This window comes from Bufo bufo, chromosome 3 (assembly GCF_905171765.1).
Source record: "Bufo bufo chromosome 3, aBufBuf1.1, whole genome shotgun sequence".
NCBI lineage: Eukaryota > Metazoa > Chordata > Amphibia > Anura > Bufonidae > Bufo > Bufo bufo.
Window position 1 is genome coordinate 277,145,660 of NC_053391.1, and position 18,960 is coordinate 277,164,619.

At 44.3% G+C, this 18,960-nt stretch overlaps 1 protein-coding gene across 1 annotated transcript in view; it reads left to right on the plus strand.

The window, feature by feature from the left end:
* ANKS1A (ankyrin repeat and sterile alpha motif domain containing 1A) overlaps window positions 1–18,960 on the plus strand; it is a 913,309-nt gene that overhangs the window by 65,689 nt on the left and 828,660 nt on the right.

The window sequence follows — 18,960 nt, forward strand, 5'->3', positions numbered from 1 at the left end:
GTACCTGGGGGTAAAGCAATTCCCGTAAGGCAGCCACGGGCCCTCTTGGTGAAGATACTTGCCTCACGGGACAAAGGACAAGGGAGTCCCACCCTATTCTACATAATAGGAATAAGTTGTCCTTTTATCCAGACTTCTCTAAGGCGATCCAAGAGAGGAGACGTAGCTTTATTGTGGTTAAGAAACGTTTGTAGCAACAAGACATCAAGTATTCGTTTGTGTATCCAGCAAAAATGCATATTATTTTTGACGGCGATACCCCAGAACTTGCCTCAGAATGGATTGACTGCAATAATATCCGAGTAGATTTTTATTTTCTCTTGTGCAGCATTGGTGGGGGTGGGTGAGAGGGCGAGGGGTGGTCTTTGGTAAGATATCTGTTGCATAATGTGGCGGATGAGGAGATTGGGGGGGTTTAGGCGGTTGGGTTGCGATGCATCTCTTAGTATCAGGGAATGGGGTGTGATACCCCCTAGAAGCTTAATATTTTTTTGGGGGGGGGGGGGGGGGGGTCTTTTGCTCCATCTTGTCCTTGGACGCGTCCAATGCTTTTTACAGAGTGGAGATTCCTCTGCAGGGTTTTGGAGAGAATGGGATTTCAAGTTAGGTTCATAAATGATGTTTTTGTATAATTCTTAGTGTTGGGCGAGCATGCTCTGCCGAACACTAATTTTACTAGAGCATCGCGATGCTCGGCACATCACTGTGTTCTGCCGAACCCTGCGTGTGCTCGAGCACAATGCTCGAGACTCCTCCCCGCATGTTTGTTAGCTGCTATGCAGCCAATAAATGTGAGTGTAGGTGCTGGCATTCACTGTAATTCCGTTGCCATGTTGGCTACTGGCATTACAGTGATTGGCTGGCCGGAATGCGTCATCGGATGCTATATAGCACCCGATGACATGTTTTTGGCTCAGTCTTAGTCAGGTAGAGCTGTGCTGAAGAAGGGAGTGAAATAATATAATTTTATTTAAAAAAACTTGTTAGAGACACAAAAGTCCTTTTAAGAACTATTGTTGTATCTGACAGCAATATCATTATCAGCGCAACCTGCGCTAAATTGCGTGGAATTGTAAGTGCCACTTCTTATAGTGACACAACCTTTGGTACATCTTTTATTTTACATTTGTGCAGCCTAAATATCTGTGACATTCAGCGCAATTGTTTGGCCGCTGGTGACAGCGACATTACCAGCGCTACATCTCCTGCATAACGTTTGCGCATCCTAAATATCAGTGACATTAATTCAGTGTAATTTTTTATTAGCCGCTGGTGACAGCGACATTACTTGCGCGTTTGCACATCCTAAAATTATCTGTGACATTCAGTGTACTTTTTTCAGAGAGACGTTGCGGACAGCGACATTATCGATCTGTGCTAAATCTCCTGTTTAACGTGTGCGCATCCTAAAAAAAATCTGACATTCTGTGTACTTTTATTGCTCATACATTTACAAAACCTGCGCTACTGTACGTGTGACATACTTGCAAGCATATATACCATTTAATATGCGCAAGGCGAGCAGTAAGGGATGGGAAAGTGGCTGTGCTGCTGATGGTGCACGCAGAGGCTGCGGCCCTGGGCGCGGTGAAACTGTGTCTGCTGCCAGAGCACAAGAAACGCACTCATCCACGATACCTAGCTTCATGTCCCAGTTTGCAGGGCGGCGCAGGACACCACTCTCGAAGTCAGACCAGTGCGACCAGGTGGTCGGTTGGATTGCAGCAGATAATGCTTCCAGTCGGTTAACACCCCCCTGTCTTCCACAAAGTCTAGTCTCTGTAGCCAAGAGTCTGGTCAACAGAATCCTCACCCTAATACTCCTTCCTTCCACCATGGAGAGTCTTGCCAAACAAGTGATCCCACACACAGATATTCCGAGGAGCTCTTTTCATTGCCATTCCTTGATTTGGGCCTCTCGACAAGCTCGCGCGAAGAGGGACATGAGGAGATATTGTGCTCTGATTCCCAAACACTTGAGCATCCACAGTCACAATAAGATGACTGTGGGGAACGGTAATTAGTGTTTTATTAGGTGGATGATGATGATGAGACACAGTTGCCAATAAGTCAACCGCATTTAGTGTCTCAAGAGGTTCATGATGAGGAAGAGACAGTTGTCAATAACTGAGGTTGTTAGGTCAACAAGTCAGGAGGATAACAAGAGTGAGGAAGTGGAAGAGGAGGAGGAGGTGGTCACTGACCCAACCTAGGAAGGTAGCAAGCCGAGCGACGACAGCAGTACAGAGGGAGAGGGATCTGCAGCACTGCCACAGGCTGCAAGAGATGTCTATACCCCAGGCCTTTGAACGAAAGTGCAAATACCCAGCCACCCACCCACAGGCCATAGCACTAATTGCGCACCTTTCCAAATTACTGGCCCTGGAAATATTGCCATTTAGGCTTGTAGACACTGAGGCTTTCCGCAGCCTAATTGCGGTGGCCGTCCCACGTTACTCTGTCCCCAGCCGGCAATATTTTTCATGGTGTGCCGTTCCAGCCTTACACCAGCATATGTCCCGTAACATCACCTGTGCCCTGACCAACGCAGTTATTGGGAAGCTCCACTTAACGACTGACACATGGACAAATGCTTTTGGCCAGGGACGCTACATTTCCCTGACGGCACACTGGGTGAACGTTGTGGAGGCCTGGAGCGAGTCATACCCTGGGATGACACAGGTGCTACTGACGCAAAGGTTTGCGGACCCTACTTCCATCAGGGTTTCTGCCACCACCTACATTAGTGGCTCCAACCCTCCCCTTCTTCTCTTCCGCCTCTGAATTATCATCTTGTAGCACCAGTCAGAGATCAGTCAGTAGCTGGAACCAGTGTAGCACTGCAGTGGGGAAGCGGCAACAGGCCGTGCTTAAACTGATCTGCAGAGCTGTGGCAGGGATAAGGGACCAGACTGAGCTGTGGCTCTCGCCACTCAACCTAGAACCAGGCATGGTTGTGTCTGATAATGGCCGTAACTTGGTGTCAGCTTTGGAGCTTGGCAAGCTCACACACATACCATGCCTAGCCCACGTATTCAACCTAGTGGTTCAGTGGTTTCTCAAAACCTACCCCAATTGTCCTGAGCTACTGGTGAAGGTGCGCCGCATGTGTGCCCATTTCTGCAAGTCATCGACAGCTTCCGCCGGTCTGGCAACGCTGCAGCAGCGCTTGCAATTGCCAGCTCACCGGCTGTTGTGCGACGTAAGCATGCGCTTGAACTCGACGTTCCACATGTTGTCCAGCCTTTGTGAGTAGCAGAGGGCAGTGGTGGAATACCAGCTGCAACATGGTCGTTGCCTTTCCAGTCAGCTTCCGCTCCTCACAAGTGACGAGTGGGCATTGATGTCTCACCTCTGTGAGGTTTTATGTAACTTTGAGGAATCAACACAGATGGTAAGCGGCGATCATGCTATTTTCAGCATAACCATCCCACTTTTGTGTCTACTCCAACGCTCGCTGCTCACAATTAAAGCGGACGCTTTGCATGTGGAAGAGGGTGAAGACAGTACACAGGTTGATAGCCAGACCACCTTCATTTCGTCTTCTCAGCGCGAGACGGTTGCCTCCGCTAGAGAGGGTAGTACCCATGGAAGTTTTTTTTTTTCATCTGTTCAGTGGGAATGGGTAGAAGAGGAGGAAAAGGATAAGGAGATTGAGAGTCGTCATCCTGGGTTTTTCACCATATTTTTTGTATGGCCCATTTATATATTTGTATAGGTTAATCATGTCCCCCCTTAGATGTCTCTTAAGACTAAACAAATTGAATTCTTTTAATCTTTCTACACGTTGTGTGAAGCCTGATACTTGCTCCCTGCTGATCTCAAAACCAGTGGCGCTGGAAGAGGGCACATGGTGTCCGGCGCCATTTTGGTTGTGGGCACTTATGGTGCGGGTGGTGCGGTCTTCCATCAGGCAGCAGGTAATAAAGTTCTGGATGCAGGGGGCCAAGAATTTCTTCAGACGGGCTAGCAACGAGTCCAAGAGCAAGTAATATTGCCTCACTTTGCCCTTACTCGTCCTGCATCATGCTGGAAGTGACGAGGATATCGTAACTTCCGGTTTTAGCGTGCCGGCACCTCACATGGCCTTAGTTTATAAGATGGCAGAGGCCAGAGGTCGCACTACGTTTTTTCCAGAGGAGTAAAAATACTCCTCTGACCATTTTTGAGGAGTATTTTTACCCGAGGAGGAGTACGAAAGCTGCAGTAATACAAATACATAATACGTAGGCCTGCGCTTGTTCACATCTGCATTGGAGGCTGCGTTTGGAGCCTCTGTTGCAGATCATGTTAAGACAAGACAAAAAAGCCTTGTATTCAGCACTTTCTGGTCTGGTAAAAAGACAGATCCCGAACATAAACTGAACGGACTCCTTCATAGTCGTCGGAGTCTGTTCAGCTTCTTCCCAGTCAGGCTGGACTCGCATCACATTTTTGTCATACATTTAATTTACACAAAAAACTTTCAGACGCCTCAGACAGATGTAATACTGTTGCATCCGTCACCACAGAGTTCCATTGTAAAAAAATAAATAAAAATAAAGTATACGTTAGCCTTTGTTTTTTTTGCTGAACCATCTTGTAGAATGGAAAAATGTGGTACACTACACTTTCCAGTTCTGCAAAAACGTATACTTTTTTTAAATTTTTTTTACAATGGAACTCCATGGTGACGGATGACCACAGTATTTCATCTGTCTGAGGCGTCCTTTTAATGTTTACGGATTTTGTGTATGTTGACAAAAATCCACCCTTATGTGCCCGATCCAGCACTTCTGTTATTTTTGTTGCTCTGCTCATCTAACGGAGCAGAACAGAAATAAATATTGGTGGTGTAAACGTGGCCTAAGAGATGGGTATTTATGCAGGGGACCATTACTAAATACCATCAGGCAATTATAGCTAAGTGATAAAGTCCAGTCCAATATAGCGGAATTAACCCTGTCCTGTATCATTTGCAGTACTTAACCACTTCAGCCCCCAGTGCTTAAACACCCTGAAAGACCAGGCCACTTTTTACACTTCTGACCTACACTACTTTCACCATTTATTGCTCGGTCATGCAACTTACCACCCAAATGAATTTTACCTCCTTTTCTTCTCACTAATAGAGCTTTCATTTGGTGGTATTTCTTTGCTGCTGACATTTTTACTTTTTTTGTTATTAATCAAAATTTAACGATTTTTTTGCAAAAAAATGACATTTTTCACTTTCAGTTGTCAAATTTTGCAAAAAAAACTACATCCATATATAAATTTTGCTCTAAATTTATTGTTCTACATGTCTTTGATAAAAAAAAAATGTTTGGGTAAAAAAAAATGGTTTGGGTAAAAGTTATAGCGTTTACAAACTATGGTACAAAAATGTGAATTTCCGCTTTTTGAAGCAGCTCTGACTTTCTGAGCACCTGTCATGTTTCCTGAGGTTCTACAATGCCCAGACAGTACAAACACCCCACAAATGACCCCATTTCGGAAAGTACACACCCTAAGGTATTCGCTGATGGGCATAGTGAGTTCATAGAACTTTTTATTTTTTGTCACAAGTTAGCGGAAAATGATGATATTTTTTTTTTTTTTTCTTACAAAGTCTCATATTCCACTAACTTGTGACAAAAAATAAAAACTTCCATGAACTCACTATGCCCATCAGCGAATACCTTGGGGTCTGTTCTTTGCAAAATGGGGTCACTTGTGGGGTAGTTATACTGCCCTGGCATTCTAGGGGCCCAAATGTGTGGTAAGGAGTTTGAAATCAAATTCTGTAAAAAATGACCTGTGAAATCCGAAAGGTGCTCTTTGGAATATGGGCCCCTTTGCCCACCTAGGCTGCAAAAAAGTGTCACACATCTGGTATCTCCGTACTCAGGAGAAGGTGGAGAATGTGTTTTTGGGTGTCTTTTTACATATACCCATGCTGGGTGAGATAAATATCTTGGTCAAATGCCAACTTTGTATAAAAAAATGGGAAAAGTTGTCTTTTGCCAAGATATTTCTCTCACCCAGCAGGGGTATATGTAAAATGACACCCCAAAACACATTCCCCACCTTCTCCTGAGTACGGAGATACCAGATGTGTGACACTTTTTTGCAGCCTAGGTGGGCAAAGGGGCCCATATTTCAAAGAGCACCTTTCGGATTTCAGGTCATTTTTTACAGAATTTGATTTCAAACTCCTTACCACACATTTGGGCCCCTAGAATGCCAGGGCAGTATAACTACCCCACAAGTGACCCCATTTTGGAAAGAAGAGACCCCAAGGTATTCGCTGATGGGCATAGTGAGTTCATGGAAGTTTTTATTTTTTGTCACAAGTTAGTGGAATATGAGACTTTGTATGAAAAAAAAAAATAAAAATAAAAAATCAGCATTTTCCACTAACTTGTGACAAAAAATAAAAAATTCTAGGAACTCGCCATGCCCCTCACGGAATACCTTGGGGTGTCTTCTTTCCAAAATGGGGTCACTTGTGGGGTAGTTATACTGCCCTGGCATTTTCCAGGGGCCCTAATGTGTGGTAAGTAGGTAAATGACCTGTGAAATCCTAAAGGTGCTCTTTGGAATATGGGCCCCTTTGCCCACCTAGGCTGCAAAAAAGTGTCACACATGTGGTATCGCCGTATTCAGGAGAAGTTGAGGAATGTGTTTTGGGGTGTCATTTTACATATACCCTTGCTGGGTGAGAGAAATATCTTGGCAAAAGACAACTTTTCCCATTTTTTTATACAAAGTTGGCATTTGACCAAGATATTTATCTCACCCAGCATGGGTATATGTAAAATGACACCCCAAAACACATTCCCCAACTTCTCCTGAGTACGGCGATACCAGATGTGTGACACTTTTTTGCAGCCTAGATGCGCAAAGGTGCCCAAATTCCTTTTAGGAGGGCATTTTTAGATATTTGGATACCAGACTTCTTCTCACGCTTTAGGGCCCCTAGAATGCCAGGGCAGTATAAATACCCCACATGTGACCCCATTTTGGAAAGAAGACACCCCAAGGTATTCAATGAGGGGCATGGCGAGTTCATCGAAATTTATTTTTTTTGGCACAAGTTAGCGGAAATTGATATTTTTAATTTTTTTCTCACAAAGTCTCCCGTTCCGCTAACTTGGGACAAAAATTTCAATCTTTCATGGACTCACTATGCCCCTCACGGAATACCTGGGGGTGTCTTCTTTGCGAAATGGGGTCACATGTGGGGTATTTATACTGCCCTGGCATTCTAGGGGCCCTAAAGAGTGAGAAGAAGTCTGGAATATAAATGTCTAAAAAATTTTACGCATTTGGTTTCCGTGAGGGGTATGGTGAGTTCATGTGAGATTTTATTTTTTGACACAAGTTAGTGGAATATGAGACTTTGTAAGAAAAAAAAAAAATAATTCCGCTAACTTGGGCCAAAAAAATGTCTGAATGGAGCCTTACAGGGGGGTGATCAATGACAGGGGGGGTGATCAATGACAGGGGGTTGATCAATGACAGGGGGGTGATCAGGGAGTCTATATGGGGTGATCACCACAGTCATTGATCACGCCCCTGTAAGGCTTCATTCAGACGTCCGGATGCGTTTTGCGGATCCGATCCATCTATCAGTGCATCCGTAAAAATCATGCGGACATCTGAATGGAGCTTTACAAGGGGGTAATCAATGACAGGGGGGTGATCAGGGAGTCTATATGGGGTGATCACCACAGTCATTGATCATGCCCCTGTAAGGCTTCATTCAGACGTCCGGATGCGTTTTGCGGATCGGATCCATCTATCAGTGCATCCGTAAAAATCATGCGGACATCTGAATGGAGCTTTACAGGGGGGTGATCAGGGAGTCTATATGGGGTGATCACCACAGTCATTGATCATGCCCCTGTAAGGCTTCATTCAGACGTCCGGATGCGTTTTGCGGATCGGATCCATCTATCAGTGCATCCGTAAAAATCATGCGGACATCTGAATGGAGCTTTACAGGGGGGTGATCAGGGAGTCTATATGGGGTGATCACCACAGTCATTGATCATGCCCCTGTAAGGCTTCATTCAGACGTCCGGATGCGTTTTGCGGATCGGATCCATCTATCAGTGCATCCGTAAAAATCATGCGGACATCTGAATGGAGCTTTACAGGGGGGTGATCAGGGAGTCTATATGGGGTGATCACCACAGTCATTGATCATGCCCCTGTAAGGCTTCATTCAGACGTCCGGATGCGTTTTGCGAATCGGATCCATCTATCAGTGCATCCGTAAAAATCATGCGGACATCTGAATGGAGCTTTACAGGGGGGTGATCAGGGAGTCTATATGGGGTGATCACCACAGTCATTGATCACGCCCCTGTAAGGCTTCATTCAGACGTCCGGATGCGTTTTGCGGATCCGATCCATCTATCAGTGGATCCGTAAAAATCATGCGGACGTCTGAATGGAGCTTTACAGGGGGGGTAATCAATGACAGGGGTGTAATCAATGACAGGGGGGGTGATCAGGGAGTCTATATGGGGTGATAACCACAGTCATTGATCACGCCCCTGTAAGGCTTCATTCAGACGTCCGGATGCGTTTTGCGGATCCGATCCATCTATCAGTGGATCCGTAAAAATCATGCGGACATCTGAATGGAGCTTTACAGGGGGGTGATCAATGACAGGGGGGTAATCAATGACAGGGGGGTGATCAGGGAGTCTATATGGGGTGATCAGGGGCTAATAAGGGGTTAATAAGTGACGGGGGGGGGGGGGGGTGTAGTGTAGTGTAGTGGTGCTTGGTGGGACTTTACTGAGCTACCTGTGTCCTCTGGTGGTCGATCCAAACAAATGGGACCACCAGAGGACCAGGTAGCAGGTATATTAGACGCTGTTATCAAAACAGCGTCTAATATACCTGTTAGGGGTTAAAAAAAACACATCTCCAGCCTGCCAGCGAACGATCGCCGCTGGCAGGCTGGAGATCAACTCTCTTACCTTCCGTTCCTGTGAGCGCGCGCGCCTGTGTGCGCGCGTTCACAGGAAATCTCGGCCATCGCGAGATGACGCATATATGCGTGACTCTGCGCAGGGCTGCCACCTCCGGAACGCGATCCTGAGTTAGGCGGTCCGGAGGTGGTTAAATAGCCTGCCTGCATTCACTATACAGTGCAATACATACACTACACTACATGCATCAGTGTGTGATGTATGCATGTGTGTGATGTCTGTAGTGCAGTGTGTGATATCTGTAGTGCAGTGTGTGATGTATACAGGTGTGTGAGGTATGTAGTGCAGTGTGTGATGATCACACACTGCACTACACTATGCTGTCACCTTGATGTCCGGGGCTGTTTGTCACCTCTGAGGACTCCTCTTCAGCTCCTCCGCCGCCATGTTTCCCGTGGTCCTTATACAGCGCGCCTCGCTCTCCTTACTGTAAAAACTCCCGGGGAGCCGCCCCCTCCTCCTTTCAGCTCCCGCCGCCTTCCCCTGCTGCAGGGCGCTGTATCGTTCTGGTGCCCGCCCAAACCACCCAATAGTAAAGCTCCTTACTGTATGGAGCTTTGCTATTGGTCATTTCAGGCACAGGCAGCATCGCTGCGCTGCCTGTGCCGTTTCCTGTGCTGCTGAATGTAGGGGAAAAGTCTAAGGCGTATTGGTACTCCTTAGACTTTTTCCAGGCAGTAAAATGGCCTGAACAGGCATCAATGACGCTTGTACAGGCGTTATTGCGACCTCTGGCAGAGGTTGTTATGTACAGTGGCCAGAGATAATCCTAGATCGCAGCCCAGCTAATACAGGTCGAGCATCTCTTCAAACTGTGAGTAATCAGGATCTGGGTCCCATTTATCTCCCTGCTGGTACTTATCACAGCTTATATCTTTATCATTTCCTAGAGAGAAAAGGAAGCTGTTTTAAAAGAAAAATGTATGGCTTCTAAATGTGCTATTTGCAACAAAAAGCAGGAATCAGCATGTAAAAAACCTGTGTACTTCTTGTACATCAAATATTGTGCAGGATGAATCTCCTGTTTTGATGAATGATCTAAGATCTATGGTTAAGGATGAAATCCAATCCGCTATGTCTGGATTATCCGCATCATTATCTAAGAAGAAATCTAAGAAAAGGATTAGAGAGCCTTCATCATCTGATTCATAATGTTCGTCTGATGTGTTTTTTTCATAAAGAGAGGAAGGCGAACACTTAAATTTCATCTTCTAAAAAAGCCAAAAAGTTTTTTTTTTTATTTTTCTCTGAGGATTTAGACCTATTAATCAGAGCCATATGTAATACCATGGAAATTGAGCAAGCAAAGAAAGCGAAATCAATTCAGGATACTATGTTCGGAGGTCTTGGTGAAAAACAAAAAAAATAGTTTTTTCCAATCCATGAAAATATTCATAGCTTAATAAATAAGGAATGGAATACTCCTGATAAAAGATCTATTTTTCCTAGGGGCCTCAGAAGAAGATACCCGTTTAACGAAACAGAGATAGAAAATTGGGACTCTATACCTATGATTGAGCGAACCCGAAATGTAAAGTTCGGGTTCGTACCGAACTTTAGGTCTTTCGGCACCCGAACATTTACGTAAAAGTTTGGGTTCAGCGCTTTCTTGGCGCTTTTTGAAAGGCTGCACAGCAGCCAATCAACAAGCGTCATACTACTTGCCCCAAAAGGCCATCATAGCCATGCCTACTATTGGCATGGCTGTGATTGGCCAACTGCAGCATGTGACCCAGCCTCTATTTAAGCTGGAGTCGCGTAGCGCCGCCCGTCACTCTGCTCGGATTAGTGTAGGGACAGGCTGCAGCTGCTGTGAGGGAGAGATCAGGGAGAAATCTTATGAAGAACTGCTTCTTTACTCAGCGATCTACAGCAAATGTGTTTTGTGGGTGCAGTGCACAATTGTTTTAAGCCTGCCCTGAGCCAACTACTACTGAAAACAGTTAGTCAATATCAATACATAATCGGCAGCCATTTTATGCAACGATAGTGCATCAGCACAGGATATCTGCATGTCTCCAAGTCCAGAAATACTGCTTTGAGACACTGGGGTTAAAAAAAACCTTTTTTTCATATAGTGCACATCTAGGATTAGACATGCATAAGTGAGTGTCACATTTAGGCCAGAAATACAGCTTTTTGCTTACTGGGGTGAAAAAAAAAACATCTGTTTCATATAGTGCACAAACCTAGGTGCGTCTTATAGAGAAAAAAAATACAGTAATTTTCAGAGCCAAAACTGGTCAGAAATCTGGGAGGTGGAGTTAGTTTTTTTTTTTTTTTTACATCAATGGCGGTCAGTCACCAACAACAGTTGGGTTATTCAGGTTCTACTAAACGGACACAAAATTAAATTTTCGGTTTCTTCTCGTCAAAAATGTCTCACATCCTTTACTCCAGGTCCATTTTAATAAAATCAGCAAAAAGGGGTAAGAAAGTTATGGGAGTAAAAAGCCATAGAGTCAGTTCCAGAAATAGAAAGACACTTAGGGCATTACTCTCATCCATTTCTAGTCAAAAAGCCCAATGGTTCCTGCAGGACAATTATTTGGCTAGTTTCACACTAGCGGCAAGGTACTCCGGCAGCCTGTCGGATCCGTGCTGCCGCTAGTGCACACGTGCCGCCGGACTACCGCTCCAGCCCCATTGACTATAATTGGGGTGGGCCGGAGTTCCAGCGGCAGCACGAGAGGCGGCCAGAATAAAACTACGACATCTCAAACCTCTGAACAAATCTATTATATACAGAAGGTTCAAGATGGACTCTCTAAAGACTGCAATTCCTCTGATTTCCAAGAATGTGAGCTTGGTCACGATAGACCTAATAGATGCTTTTTTTTTCCATATACATGCAGATCATCGAAAATTTCTCAGATTTGCTATCCCAGAAAAGGGAGGTATATAACACTACCAGTTTACTTCTCTTCCCTTCAGAATGTCTTCCGCCCCCAGACTGTGAAATCATGGCAGAAGTAATTGCTTTTCTCAGGTTGAAGGGGGTTCTAGTTTTGGCCTATTTTGACGATCTATTAATAATAGAATCCCAGAACCACAACTTTCAATGTCAACTAGATCTCTTTCTAGCAACCTTACAATATCTAGGTTGGATCATAAATTGGAAAAAATAAGATCTCTCTTTCTCTAAAAAGAAAATGTTCCTGGGAATGATTCTAGATTCAGGGAAACAAAAAATGTTTCTTCCTCAGGAAAAGGTAGAAAACTTAATCCAGATGCTCAAATTCTTCAGAGGTCGGAAAAAGATCTCTTTAAGACAAGCCTAAGACAAGCCATGAAGATACTGGGACATATGATATCCTGCATCACGGTGGTCCCATGGGCACAACATCATTCCAGAACACTTCAGGATCCTACCTTAAAGGTATGGAGCAGAAACCCTTTACATCTGGATTATATGTTCAGTCTTTCTATAAAAGTGAAGAGATCCCTCGATTGGTGGCAGATGAAAAGCAACCTCTTATCAGGCATAGAGTGGATACAGGAACCCTCTCTATTAATGACAATGGATGCAAGCAGCAGAGGTTGGGGAGCACACCTGGGCCAGATATCTCTTCAGGGAGTTTGGAGCAGACGAATGAAGGAGGCATCATCAAACCAGCGAGAGTTGGCAGCTGTATGGTAAGCAATGAAAGCATCAGGAAAAATAATATCCAGATCCCACTTGAAGATTTATTTGGACAACATGACTACAATTGCGCTTCTCAGGGAAGTGCGAGGGGGCAACAACTGAAAAAAATTATCGGGAGAGATTCTTCAGTGGGCAGAAGAGAATCTATTATCTCTGACGGTGGTTAACCTCAGCGGTCAAGAAAATGTTTGGGCGCATTTTCTAAGCAGAAATTGGATCATTGCGGGGGGAATGGACCATTGCGAATCAAGCATTCGATTTAGGCTACTTTCACACTAGCGGTTTTTGCGAATCCGTCTTGCAAAAATGCTTCCGTTACAATAATACAACTGCATGCATCTTGAAAACCATTGAAAGTCAATGGGGGACGGATTAGTTTTCTATTGTGTCAGAAAAAACTGATCCGTCCCCTTTGACTTAAATTGTGTGCCAGGACGGATCCGTTTGGCTCAGCTTTGTCAGGCAGACAGCAAAACGCTGCAGGCAGCATTTTGGTGTCCGACTCCAGAGCAGAATGGTAACTGAACGGAGGCAAGCTGATGCATTCTGAGCATATCCTTTTCCATTCAGAATGCATTAGGGCATAACTGATCCGTTTTGGACTGCTTTGCCTTTCTTGTATAAAAAAAAATTATAATAAAAAAAAGACGGACCTTTATTCAGCCTGGTATCATCTTATGTGCATGTACAGAAATAAGACTGGATAGAATCATTACAGTCTCCAAAAAGTCCATTAGAGTAGTCCCTTAGCTGGTAGACCACTCCAGCATTAAAGGAAGGGTTGTTGACACCCCCCTCCCCGGATTTGCTCTACACTTTCAGGGTGCAATGACTTGCAACCACCAAGGATAAAATCTTGTTTCCCCATCCAAGCGGCATTTAATGGAAGTTGTCTCCGCTCTTGGCATCTAGGTAGGCACCACCGCAGGACTGGTCAAAGTGAATACTGCTGTGTTCAAACATACGGGCACAGAGCTTCTCCTCTGCATAGTTTACAAGGCTGGCTGGTGAGGGGCACTGAGCCTGAAGTCCCGCAAAGAGGAAAGGTACCAGGAGCACACAGCAGAGCAGCTTCATGGCGACAACAAACACTAATCTGATGGCCGCCACCATGTGTACAAATTTTAAATACTTAACTTTTGTTTGAGAAGCTGACCAAGGTTGCTGTGGATATAGAAGATGCACAGTCTTTATGGGAGGAGAGAGATTTAGATGCGCTCATTCCCACATTGAGTTTATCCTAAGAGTTTAAATGCTGTCTCTTGTGCTTGAGGATCTCAGTGGGGGTCAAAACCAAGTCCTTGTTGCATACATCACAGTGATAGATCTTGTGTAGAGAGGTCACTGACAAAACCTTGGTTCCTGGGTCTTCTACCTCCTGAAAAGTTCCCTCTTCTGCGCAGCTGTTCTGGTGAGCCATATGTTCCAGAGGGGTGAATGGCATGTATAGACCACAGCATGGACAGGTCCAGAAGGAGCGCAGACAGTCACTGTTGAAATCGGTGTTGCTCTGCAAACAATTATACACTGCTCAAAAAAATAAAGGGAACACTTAAACAACACAATGTAACTCCAAGTCATTCACACTTCTGTGAAATCAAACTGTCCACTTAGGAAGCAACACTGAGTGACAATCAATTTCACATGCTGTTGTGCAAATGGGATAGACAACAGGTGGAAATTATAGGCAATTAGCAAGACACCCCCAATAAAGGAGTGGTTCTGCAGGTGGTGACCACAGACCCCTTCTCAGTTCCTATGCTTCCTGGCTGATGTTTTGGTCACTTTTGAATGCTGGCCGTGCATGAGACGTAGTCTACAACCCACACAAGTGGCTCAGGTAGTGCAGCTTATCCAGGATGGCACATCAATGCGAGCTTTGGCAAGAAGGTTTTCTGTGTCTGTCAGCGTAGTGTCCAGAGCATGGAGGCGCTACCAGGAGACAGGCCAGTACATCAGGAGACGTGGAGGAGGCCGTAGGAGGGCAACAACCCAGCAGCAGGACCGCTACCTCCGCCTTTGTGCAAGGAGGAACAGGAGGAGCACTGCCAGAGCCCTGCAAAATGACCTCCAGCAGGCCACAAATGTGCATGTGTCTGCTCAAACGGTCAGAAACAGACTCCATGAGGGTGATATGAGGGCCTGACGTCCACAGGTGGGGGTTGTGCTTACAGCCCAACACCGTGCAGGACGTTTGGCATTTGCCAGAGAACACAAAGATTGGCAAATTCGCCACTGGCGCCCTGTGCTCTTCACAGATGAAAGCAGGTTCGCACTGTGCACATGTGACAGACGTGACAGAGTCTGGAGACGCCGTGGAGAACGCTCTGCTGCCTGCAGCATCCTCCAGCATGACCGGTTTGGCATTGGGTCAGTAATGGTGTGGGGTGGCATTTCTTTGGAGGGCAGCACAGCCCTCTATCTGCTCGCCAGAGGTAGCCTGACTGCCATTAGGTACCGAGATGAGATCCTCAGACCCCTTGTGAGACCATATGCTGGTGCAGTTGGCCCTGGGTTCCTCCTAATGCAAGACAATGCTAGACCTCATGTGGCTGGAGTGTGTCAGCAGTTCCTGCAAGACGAAGGCATTGATGCTATGGACTGGGCCCGCCTGTTCCCCAGACCTGAATCCAGTTGAGCACATCTGGGACATCATGTCTCGCTCTATCCACCAACGTCACGTTGCACCACAGACTGTCCAGGAGTTGTCAGATGCTTTAGTCCAGGTCTGGGAGGAGATCCCTCAGGAGACCGTCCGCCACCTCATCAGGAGCATGCACAGGCGTTGTAGGGAGGCCATACAGGCACGTGGAGGCCACACACACTACTGAGCCTCCTTTTGACTTGTTTTAAGGACATTACATCAAAGTTGAATCAGCCTGTAGTGTGTTTTTCCACTTTAATTTTGAGTGTGACTCCAAATCCAGACCTCCATGGGTTGAAAAATTTGATTTCCATTTTTTTTATTTTTGTGTGATTTTGTTGTCAGCACATTCAACTATGTAAAGAACAAAGTATTTCAGAAGAATATTTAATTAACTCAGATCTAGGATGTGTTATTTTTGTGTTCCCTTTATTTTTTTAAGCAGTGTATGTCAAGAAGCTGGTGACGCTGTATCCTCCGTTTTGGACCGCTTTTGAGAGCCCTGAACGGATGTCAAACGGAAAGCCAAAACGCTAGTGTGAAAGTAGCCTTAATCGTAAATGCCTGGGGATACCCATACATAGATCTCTTCACAAGGAGAGACAACCGAAAAGCTAAAGAGATTCCGCTCTCTTCTTCCAGAAGACATCCCGACTCGCATGGATGCGTTTTCCATCAAGTGGACTCCGATTCTCTGTTATGCCTATCCTCCGATAAACATACTATCCAGGGTACTTCATATAATAAAGAGAGACCATGCCAAAGTTATACTGGTTGCTCCATTCTGGCCCAGAAGAGCGTGGTTTTCACTCATAGCGGAAATTAACTCTCTTCCTCCTCTTCAGCTTTCTCATATTCCCAATCTGGTCATGCAAGGTCCAGTTCCACACCCAAGACTAAAAAAAGAGTCTGGATGTTGAATCTGTCTTCAGATAATTTGCAATCATAGAAAACACTCAAAGCTGCAGCCTGAACTCTAAGAGTACTAGGTTTAAGGCCAAAATCCAGTCCTTCCTGAAAAAAATCTAGAATTGTAGGAACACTAAGAAAAGAAAAATCTATATTTTTGTCTGTGCACCAAGAAGAAAATTTTCCACAAGTTTTACTGTAACTTTATTCTGCAGTAAGGTGTCTACCACTCTGGATAAATATCCTTTATTTTCTAAGCTGCCCGTTCAACATCCAGACTCTTTTTTTTAGTTTTGGGTGTGGAACTGGATCTTGCATGACCAGATTGGGAATATGAGAAAGCTGGTGAGGAGCTGCAGCTTTGAGTGTTTTCTATGATTGCAAATTATCTGAAGACAGATTCATTTCTAGATTTCTTTTAGCAACAGAACGTTTCCGTCCCATCATCCTTGACCTGGTCCCTCCATGGAATTTAAATCTGGTTCTGAATGCTTTAATGGGCCCCCCTTTGAGCCCATTGATGAGATCTCGTTAAGATTTTTAACTTTGAAAACTATGAGTTACAGCCACTTTCTACTGTTTTTCCATATTTTCAATCTTTTGAAGACAAGCTTGTTTTCAAATTCGTACCCACCTTTCTCCCAAAGGTAGTGTCATCTTTTCATAGGTCCCAGGACATAATTATTTCCTCTTTTTGTGATAAACCCAGTAATGACACTGGTGAAATGGAGTAAAAAAAAATATATTTTTATTTATTAAAAAAATACCAAATTTACCAAAAACTTCTCTTTTATAAATAGATAGTAATACCTCCAAAAATAGTAATTACTTTACATTCCCCATATGTCTACTTTATGTTCTGATCATTCTGAAAATTTATTTTTTTGGGACGTTAGAAGGCTTAGAAGTTTAGAAGCAAATCTTAAAAGATAACGGTCACATTTAGACCTTAATTTCAATTTTCATATATGTAGTTACTAATAACATGATATTCCAGAATCAGTTACTATTAGACTGACTTACCCCATATTTAATAAGATTCAACCCTTAGCAACCAGTCTGCATAAAAAAACTACAATTTCACTATTCAGTTAAGATGGCTGCCACTGCCCTTACCCTGAGGCTAATCCCGCCTGCCCTCAAAAGTGTCAGTAACCAGAGCCCTCCCCCCAGAGCCCTCCCCCCTAAAGGGTTAATCTTCTGAAGCATAAAGGGGTCCTCTTAACATATGTTGCTTTCATGTATACACTGAGCAGATGTTATCAGCTGCTGGGAAGGACCTGGCTTTAATCCCCTTTAAGGACCTGGCTTTAATTATTTTAATCCCCCCGGTAGTTTTTGCTAGACTTCTTGCCTCGTTTCCGTTTAGGCACCAACCATTTTCAATTAAATATTTGGGGGTACAAATTCCAGTGGACTTGGATGTTTTATATTATCTAATTTATTTTCCCTTACTGGAATGTACAAGCCAATAAAAACAGCTTGTCTTGGTTCGGTTGAGTAACTGGTTTACTATAGGCAAAGTTTAGCCTTAGAGGAGTACCCCGGCTGAGAACTATATTACTTTCCCCAATTCCCCCCCCCTTCCCATAGCGTTTTTCTTTTTTTTTTTTACTTTTTCTTTCTTCTACCTTTCTGTTTCTCTATTTCTCTATTTTCCTTCTTTCTTTCCATTCTAATTTCCAGTTTCTTTTACTTCTCTCTCTTTCTTCAATATATATAGTAATGTATATGCTAGGTTGCATATAGTAACATAGTACATAAGGCCGAAAAAATACATTTGTCCATCCAGTTCGGCCTGTCATCCTGCAAGTTTATCCAGAGGAAGGCAAAAAAAAAAAAACTGTGAGGTAGAAGCCAATTTTCCCCACTTTAGGGAAAAAAAATTCCTTCCCGACTCCAGTCAGGCAATCAGAATAACTCCCTGGATCAACGACCCCTCTCTAGTAGCTATAGGCTGTAATATTATTACGCTTCAGAAATACATCCAGGCCCCTCATGAATTCCTTTATTGTACTCACCATCACCACCTTCTCAGGCAAAGAGTTCCATAGTCTAACTGCTCTTACCGTAAAGAATCCTCTTCTATGTTTGTGTACAAACATTCTTTCCTCCAGACGCAGAGGATGTCCCCTTGTCACAGTCTGTCCTGGGGATAAATAGATGATGGGATAGATCTCTGTACTGACCCCTGATATATTTATACATAGTAATTAGATCTCCCCTCAGTCGTCTTTTTTCTAAAGTGAATAACCCTAATTTTGATAATCTTTCAGGGTACTGTAGTTGCCCCATTCCAGTTATTATTTTAGTTGCCCTCCTCTGGACCCTCTCCAGCTCTGCTATGTCTGCCTTGTTTGCATCAGTTCAGTCTCCATTTCGCTTTGGAGACAGACACCAAAACACTGCTTGCTGCGTCTGATGAAACTGAGCCAAACGCATCTGTCCTGGCACACAATGTAAGTCAATGGCGACGGATCAGTTTTCACTGACACAATCTGGCACAATGGAAATCGGATCCGTCCTCTATTGACTTTCAATGGTGTTAAAGATGTATCCGTCTTGGCTATGTTGAAGATAATACAAACGGATCCGTTCTGTATGGATGTAGACAGCTGTATTATCTGAACAGATCAGTCCATGGCGTGACAATGAAAGGAGAAGTTATCATTATGGGAGATTTCAATCTTCCAGATATAAACTGGAAAACCAAAATAGCAAGTTCTACCAGGAGTACAGATATTCTAAATTCCCTACTGGGGTTATCTCTACAACAAGTGGTTGAGGAGCCA